This window comes from Aegilops tauschii, chromosome 7 (assembly GCF_002575655.3).
Source record: "Aegilops tauschii subsp. strangulata cultivar AL8/78 chromosome 7, Aet v6.0, whole genome shotgun sequence".
Lineage (NCBI taxonomy): Eukaryota > Viridiplantae > Streptophyta > Magnoliopsida > Poales > Poaceae > Aegilops > Aegilops tauschii.
This window is the reverse complement of record NC_053041.3, coordinates 431,288,036-431,297,042: the sequence shown is the minus strand read 5'-3', so window position 1 is coordinate 431,297,042 and position 9,007 is coordinate 431,288,036.

The window sequence follows — 9,007 nt, the reverse complement described above, 5'->3', positions numbered from 1 at the left end:
AAATAGCCCATTAGGTGTAGTTGCAATATCACCTGACCCACAAAACACCCCAACTCTAGCAAACTCTAGCCCTACTACACTGGTCATTTCTGATGCCCCAACTCAGCAGACCCCAACTGCAGCAAACGGTATGATGATGCCAGTTGACATAGCACCAGCTCTACGACGCAAAACCCCCATTCCAGCAAAGAGCACACCAAATCCAGTTGCCAAATCCCTTTTCGAACCAGAGAGCCCCAATTGTAGCAAATAGGACCCCTGTTCCATTTCTTCCTAGTTTAGAAGACGAAGCTTATATTGTTGTCAGGAACTTTGTGCGCATCTTTCCTTCATGGAAAGATTATACCGCAGGCACAGAACAATTTCCAATCTTCCTCCGCAACTTACGCGTAAGTAATGTACTAATGTTATTCATCGTAATTACTGCATATGTTTCTACTGACAGAAGACACAAGATTTCATTCTTTTAAATAGGTGAGGACCAAACTGGATTGTCAAGACGAGCAAGGGTTGGTTGCGCTTTTCAAGCACTCGTTGATGAAGTATCGTTCCTACCCGAGGCAAGCGCACTTCGATGGCAAGCCTCTAAATGAAATTTTTGTAAAGTCTCTGGTGCTAAATTTATCAGATAGTGACTGGAATAATCTTGTTACACATTGGTCTCGTCTGCAGCGTAAGGTACTGTCTATGATATCACATCACAATTTGAACTACATTTCTGCATTTGCCTTAATGTCTCACTTGTATGAAAACTGTTAGCAGAAGAACACTCATTCTCAAGGGACCACATAATCTCACAACTATACTGCACACTGCATTGCTCTTGTGAGTACCTCTTGCCCTGTATGACCAGACTTACTTCCATAGCTATTTGATTATGTAGCATCACTGCACATGTTAGCCTCGTTATCGTCCATTTGGTGGACATTATAAGATCCATATGGACTCTTACATAAATTTAGAATCAACCCAATGCTTTTGAAGAGATTTAGCTCTGCAGTCCTCTTGTAAGGACTGAACGTCGTCTATCACTGTACTTACATTAACAGCTACTCCCTCCGTCCCATAATATAAGAACGTTTTGTACAGTACACCAGTGTTCAAAACACTCTTGTATTATGGGAAGAGGGATTGGTTCATTGTGTAGCATTCTGCATCTTATCTCCCTCGCCCACCATTTACTAAAAAAATATCAGATCTATATTTAATCTTACCAAAAAGTTGAATACACAGACAATGCCAGTGCAGAAGTGTAGCCCATTGCTCTTGTCAGTACATTTTGTCCTGTAACGCTTGTACTCCCAGGGATTGGTAGTTGATTATGTAGCATCAATCTGCATCTTATCTTCATTATCCTCTATCCCTTCCAGTATTATCATATCTATAATTACTCTCTACAAAATGTAGAGTATAGGCAATTCTTATGAAGAAGATTCTGTGCTGAAATTCTTGAGTTATCCTTCCCTTGACATGGAGAAGGGCATTATAAAGCCGGTGTTAACTATTAATGTAAGCCAGTCCTTCTAAAGCCTTTATCCTCAACAGCTGTTTAATTTGCTCATACTCCCTATCGTTTACTGCTGTTTAGTTTGCTGTTTCTATCAAAATGCATGTTCGCAAGAACTGTAAGTTCCAAGTTTTACTTGTAAAACCAAATTCCTTATTCATACCATGCACATTACTCAATACCCCCTATATGTATGCTTGTTTTTGTGGATCTATAATCCAGTGTGTGGTGAAGCAGCCCACATTTGCACCTTGTCATCTCCTGTTTTATCTTACTGATGTGGCTGATGATATGAACAACATGCCATGCACATTAACCAAAATAGATACAATCATTGTCTTCGCCCTTCATCTATGCTTGTTATTTTGACATGGTAATCTAGTAGTGTGGTGAAGCTCCCCGCATTATGAACAATGCCAAATTATGCTATTGATATTTTGAACTTACTCTTTATTTTCTAATTTGGAATTGGATGGAATTGACAGCATAGTTATCACCTTTGTTTATACACGTGCAAAACCTGTCATCTCTCTGCTTGTTTCAGGGTGATATGCCTGATGGCATGCACAAGTCTGCTGAAGGCTGTGAGACAAACCCAACATATATTGCAGCAAAGAAGGCAAAACATCTTGAAGATAGCGATACAACCCCAAAGTCTTGTCTTGATGCAGTGTTCAAGTTACTTGAGACTAGCAGTCAGACAAGCTCACAGAATTCACTGTCTGAATCAGTTCGACTTCTTCAGTCCCAAGTTCTAGCAGAAAGGCATTCTGCAACTCAACTTCAACTTGAAGTCCTATCTCTAAGAAAGATTGCGGAGAACACCAATGATGAGAACCTCATTGCTAAACAGCTACACCTTGAAGCTATGACAGACATGCTAGGACGGTCTCACAGCCTTGCTCAGCAGCTTGGGCAGCAGTTCCCGCGCAAGCCTAACCTTTCTTGAATTGTCTTGGAAGTAGTCTCGGTTTAGTATTATTTTGTTACGCTGCAATGGTGCCCAGTTTTTGTAATCTGCTTCTTTGTTGCGCTTTATGATCACTGGTGGCGAACTTTGATGCCCAGTGGATGTAATATACCATAAATCATTTATTGTATAGTGTAGGTTTATTCTAAGTTACTATGCCGTAATTTCTTTATTGTATAGAGTAGGTTCGTTCTTAATTCCTACTAGTTACTGCCATCACTCGCTATCTGAAAAAAATCTGATGTAGTCGACCGGGCCGAAACATTCGCCTCTAACGGGCCTGGTTTTTAGCGGGCCACAATTGGGCCGACCTACATCTTTCTTGGGCCCGAATGGCCATTGGGGCCTTCACACTTTGCGCCAGGCCCATAACTTACTCCGGCCTATATTTGGCCCAAATTTTAGTTGGGCCTTTTGTGGACCTAGCGCTTAGTTTGGCCCATGTAGCGTTGGGCCATTAACAGGCTGAATATTCTGCTGGCCTGTTACGGCCCCGAAGAAACCATGGGCCTTTAGCAGGCCGAAATGCATGTTGGGCCTCAATTTTCACTAGTCTTCGACGGGCCTTCAGCAGGCTGAAATGTAGACCGGGCCTTTTTTGGCCCAGTTATATGACGGGCCGTTACCAGGCCGAAACATATCTCGGGCCTTAGTTGGCCCACAGATATCATGGGCCTTTAACAGGCTGAAAGCTTAGTACACGCATCAACGGGCCAAATTATACGACAGGCCTTTAACAGGCCCAAAGTCACGTTGGGCTGAACTGTTGCCACCTTTATCATGGGCCGTTAGTGGGCCGGATGTTGCGTCGGACCATATATGGCCCGTGGGCAGCACGGGCCATTCCTAGGCCGAAAGACACACCAGGCTGAAATGGGCCCATGTCTACATCGGGCCTCTAACATGCCGAAAGTCACTGGGCCGTAATTGGGTCCAAATATTCGGCGAACAATTAACGGGCCAGATCTGGCTTCGGGTCGTAAATGGGCCTTTATTAAATAGGCAGTTATTGGGCTGGCCCACTAGTACGTGAGTAAGTACTACGGGCCTTTGACTGGGTCGGCCTTTTTAACCTATATGGGCCTTTGTTGGGCCCTGCCACGTGTCGACGTATCATAGGCGCGTCTTGTCCAATGAATGGATGACATCTGTCCCAACGGTGAGCCAACATGTGTTACCTCCGGCCAATGAGAATTTTACACATGGAAAATCCTCATTTGTCCGGGCTGTTAGCGGGTTATCGGATCCAAAACCGGACCCGATAGGTTAACGACGACTCATTACAGTGGATGCCACGTGTCGGTCACCCTTGACGAAAGCACTTCCATGACGCGGCATTTATCGTCATGGAAGTGGACACTTCCGTGATGATAATTTTGGTGATGTCATGGAACACTTCTACGACAGCACATGTATGACTATCTTGATTCTGTCATAAAATCGTCATGGATGTACATGCATGACAGAAAACGTGACCTACTGTGACAAACATGTATCATCACGGAAGTGTATTTTTTTGTAGTGTTAGCAACGAATATCTTGCCTTCGGCTCTGTGATAGAATGTGTACCCAACAGTTTCCTTTGGGTATCCTATGAAGACGAATTTCTCCGATTTGGGTTCGAGCTTATCAGGTTGAAGCTTTTTCACATAAGCATCGCAATCCCAAACTTTAAGAAACGACAGGTTAGGTTTCTTGCCAAACCACAGTTCATATGGTGTCGTCTCAATGGATTTAGATGGTGCCCTATTTAACGTGAATGCAGCCGTCTCTAAAGCATAACCCCAAAACTATAGTAGTAAATCGGTAAGAGACATCATAGATAGCACCATATCTAATAAAGTACGGTTACGACGTTCGGACACACCATTACGCCGTGGTGTTCTAGGTGGCGTGAGTTGTGAAACGATTCCACATTGTTTCAAATGAAGACCAAACTCGTAACTCAAATATTAGCCTCCGCGATCAGACCGTAGAAACTTTATTTTCTTATTATGATGATTTTCCACTTCACTCTGAAATTCTTTGAACTTTTCAAATGTTTCAGATTTGTGTTTCATTAAGTAGACATATCCATATCTGCTCAAATCATCTGTGAAGGTAAGAAAATAATGATACCCGCCGCGAGCCTCAACACTCATCGGACTGCATACATCAGTATGTATTATTTCCAATAAGTCAGTGGCTCGCTCCATTGTTCCGGAGAACAGAGTCTTAGTCATCTTGCCCATGAGGCATGGTTCGCAAGCATCAAGTGATTCATAATCAAGTGATTCCAAAAGCCCATCAGCATGGAGTTTCTTCACGCGCTTTATACCAATATGACCCAAACGGCAGTGCCACAAATAAGTTGCACTATCATTATTAACTTTGCATCTTTTGGCCTCAATATTATGAATATGTGTATCACTACGATCGAGATTCAATAAAAATAGACCATTCATTAAGGGTGCATGACCATAAAAGATATTACTCATCTAAATAGAACAACCATTATTTTCTGATTTAAATGAATAACCGTCTCGCATCAAACAAGATCCAGATATAATGTTCATGCTCAACGCTGGCACCAAATAACAATTATTCAGGTCTAAAACTAATCCCGAAGGTAGATGTAGAGGTAGCGTGCCGACGGCGATCACATTGACCTTGGAACCATTTCTGACGCGCATCGTCACCTTGTCCTTAGCCAATCTCCGTTTAATCCATAGCCCTTGTTTCGAGTTGCAAATATGAGTAACAAAACCAGTATCAAATACCCAGGCGCTACTACGAGCATTAGTAAGGTACACATCAATAACATGTATATCAAATATACCTTTCACTTTGCCATCCTTCTTATCCGCCAAATACTTAGGGCAGTTCCGCTTCCAGTGACCAGTCCCTTTGCAGTAGAAGCACTCAGTTTCAGGCTTAGGTCCAGACTTGGGCTTCTTCCCGAGAGCAGCAACTTGCTTGATATTCTTCTTGAAGTTCCTTTCTTCCCTTTGCCCTTTTTCTTGAAACTAGTGGTCTTGTTAACCATCAACACTTGATGCTCCTTCTTGATTTCTACCTCCGTAGCCTTTAGCATTGCGAAGAGCTCGAGAATTGTCTTTTGCATCCCTTGCATATTATAGTTCATCACGAAGCCATTATAGCTTGGTGGCAGTGATTGAAGAACTCTGTCAATGACACTATCATCAGGAAGATTAACTCCCAGCTGAGTCAAGTGGTTATGGTACCCAGACATTCTGAGTATGTGTTCACATGACAGAACTATTCTCCTTGTCGGGGATATCTAGCAACATATGCCAGGGGGTGGCTTATCATGGATGGGGACAAGAGTACGTCGTTGGGCTCTAGAAGCAGGAGTGAGTGAGACCGCATATGCCTGCGAATCTTACCCAGGTTCGGGGCTCTCCGTGGAGATAACACCCCTAGTCCTGCTCTGCGGGTTCTCCGCATGATGACTATGGTCAATAGAGTAGCTACAAGATTGCTCCTTGAGCTGTTTGGCTAGAGGAGGAAGAAGGGCAAGGCTAGCTCTACTCCTCTCTCTATATGTGTGTGTTTGATCTCTAAGGTTCTCAACCCCTTGCATGGGGAAGCCTGGGGGGTTTATATAGGCCTACCCCCCAGGGGTACAATGGTAATCCAGCCAGGTGTAGGACACGGCCGTCAGTGTCTCTAGGCTCCGGCTTCTCTGCCGGCTGCTGGGGCCCGCTGCTTGGTGGGTCTCGCCGGCTGCCGTGATCTCGGCCAACAGGTAGGGCCCGCCACTTGCGGGTCATGTTGACTGCTTTATACTGTTGCCTCGCCTCTGATGAGGGAGGCGTTATCGGGGGGAGCGTGGCTATAGTCCCGCCGCCTGGTGGGCGCTCACTGGAGCCACACCCCGTCTCATCTGGTTAATGGTGCGCAGACTCTGAGGGGGGCAAGGGCCGCCTGGTAAGAGTCGGCCCACCCTTGTTGCCGTCTGTTTGGTGTTCGCCGCCTTCTGGTGGCTCGCGGACAGGTAGGGCCCGCCGCCTGCGAGCCGTACCGACCGCCCATCGTGGGAGCGTGCCTCCCTCTGGCATAAGTGATGTCACGGGCTGTGCGGCAACAATGCCGCGTCGGGCGAGGGGTGTCCGCTTGGTACACCACACCATGGCCACGATCCACCCGGGATTCGGGGGTGGCAGGTCGCACTGTAGCCACGCACCGTCCCATCATGGTTATGTGGGTGCAAATTTTGAGGGGGCGAGGGGCCGCCTGGTAGGAGTCGGCTCCCTCGCTGCTGCATTTTGCTGTCTTGCCGTCTTTCAGCAGCTGGCCTCTTAGGCCAGCCGGCCCAAGAAGCCAGCCACTCGTCTAGGAGGTGTGAGGGGCGCAGCTAGCCCCAATGTCTTGAAATACCATAGGGGGCTGATGAGGCTACCCGTGGTCATTTACTCTGACAGTAGTCCCCGAAGCTGGTGGGGCACCATAGCTGAAATCGAGGAGCCTTAGCAGCTTCCTACTCTGAGTGTTTTGGTAATCTTCTTTCGTATGTCTTCTAGAGATGCCGACTGTCAGGAGCCAGCCAAGGCCGGCCCGGCCGCCTGGTGAATTCGAATCGTCGGGGTGGAGGCCGGGTGGCGAGCTAGGCGGATGACAGGCTCGCCGCTCGTTGTCGATCCGCCACGCGGCGCCAGCAGACCAGGCCGGCCTGCCAGCCCCACGCACGCGACGGGACATTGCTGCAGGCCCGGGCCCGCCACTATAGGGCCTCGGCACACGCACGGATCCGCTGCGGCCGAGGCGGGCGGTTGCGCTTCCCAGGCGCGTTAACTTCATGCCGTTATGGCGCGGAAGGTGCGGGGTCGTGGGGGAAGTGGGTGCAGTTAATCCCGCGCCCCCCATGTCTCGCCCGCTCAGCTCCGCCACTGGGGTCTATAAGTAGGGGGAGGAGGGGGCGGCAGAACGCACGCGCGCCCTCCTCGCCCTTTGTCTTCTTCTTCCTCTTCTCCTCTCTGCTCCACGCCACCCCGCCGCTCGCTGCCGAACGTCAAGGCAGCCCGTCGCCGCTCATCCTCGCCGTGCTGCCACACCCTCGACCTCACTGCGCCGCCGCGCCGCAAAGCCATCGCGACCATGGCATGGGGCGGTCGTTCCGGTGATTGGGACGGCTCCAATGTCCAAGACGAGGACGTCGCCTTTCTCCGTGCGACACGGAGGCTGCCCGGCAAGGAGTGCGTGGGGGTGCGGATTCCGCTGGAGCGGGAGATCTCGCCGGCGCCGGAGCCCGACGAGTACGTGGTCTTCCATAGCCACTTTCTCCGCGGCTTTGGCTTGCCGGCGAGTGGCTTCTTCCGCGCCTTCCTCAACAACTATGGCTTGCAGCCGCATCACCTCACGCCCAACACCGTGGTACTTCTCTCCGCCTTCGTTACTTTTTGTGAAGGCTATCTCGGAATTTTGCCCACGCTTGAGCTGTGGGGCGCTTCTTCTACCTCAAGCTTGGCACCACGGCCAAGGGCGAGGCAGCTCAGTGCGGCGGTTGCGTCGCCGTGCGGCGCACTGGCGGCGGACCCTGGTTTCCAGCCGTGGTGGTGCTAGAGTCGGCCAAGTTGTGGCAAAAAACGTATTTCTACGTCTGCAACTTGGATTCGACTCGCAACTTCGTCAACCTGCCGGGTTTCGTGACCGGCCCGCCTGCTGAGCCACGGAGCAACTGGGGCCAGCTGCCGGCGAGGCCGCTGCCGGCTGGTGTCACCCGCGTCCTCAACTGCCTGGAGGTGATGACGGAGGTGGAGGGCCTTCGACCAGCAGACCTGGTGGCCGCCTTCATCCAGCGCCGGGTGCTGCCGCTCCAATTCCGGCCCCACCTGATCTGCGACATGGGTGGCCGCCGGGATCCTAGCTGGAGGTTGACCAAGGAGATGTCGGCGGACGAGGTCGCCCACCATGTCAACTTCATCTCTGGCAGCCAGCTCGAAGTGGGGAGCTAGAGCTTCGGCAAGGAGCCCTACAGCCGGGTCAACCCGCCGCCTGGGGTTATCACTCGGCCTTCTTCTTTGTTTTTTTTGTTTTTGCGATGACCTTCATCAAGTCTAATCATCCGGGTGTTGCACAGCGCGCTGTCAGCCCCGATCACCGGTGGATGCCGGACCGGGAGGTCAGCGACATAGGCGATCCCGAGCTAGGGGTGGCTACTTTGGAGGAGGACGACGCCACCAGAGGAGGCGGCGGCCGTGCATGCAGAGCCGCAGGAGGCCGCGTGGCAGGGGATGTCCGGGGGTGGCCGGACGACGATGAAAGCGGCGGCGAGCCACACCGTGCCGCGGGACCGATATCTGGAGCAGCCGACTCCTCGAAGCGTCGAGCTGACGCAGGGGCGTCCGACACCTGGCCGAGCAAGAAGGCCAAGCAGTCGGCCGCCGCGACCAAGCAGCAAGAGGCCCTGAAGGCAGCCGCCTTCAAGAAGATCCCGAAGCCGCTCCCGACGGTGTCTGCGTAAGCGACTCGGTCTTCCCTGTGCTTTGATCTGGTGTCTGCTTCTTCTTTTCTTGCAAATTTATTCTTAC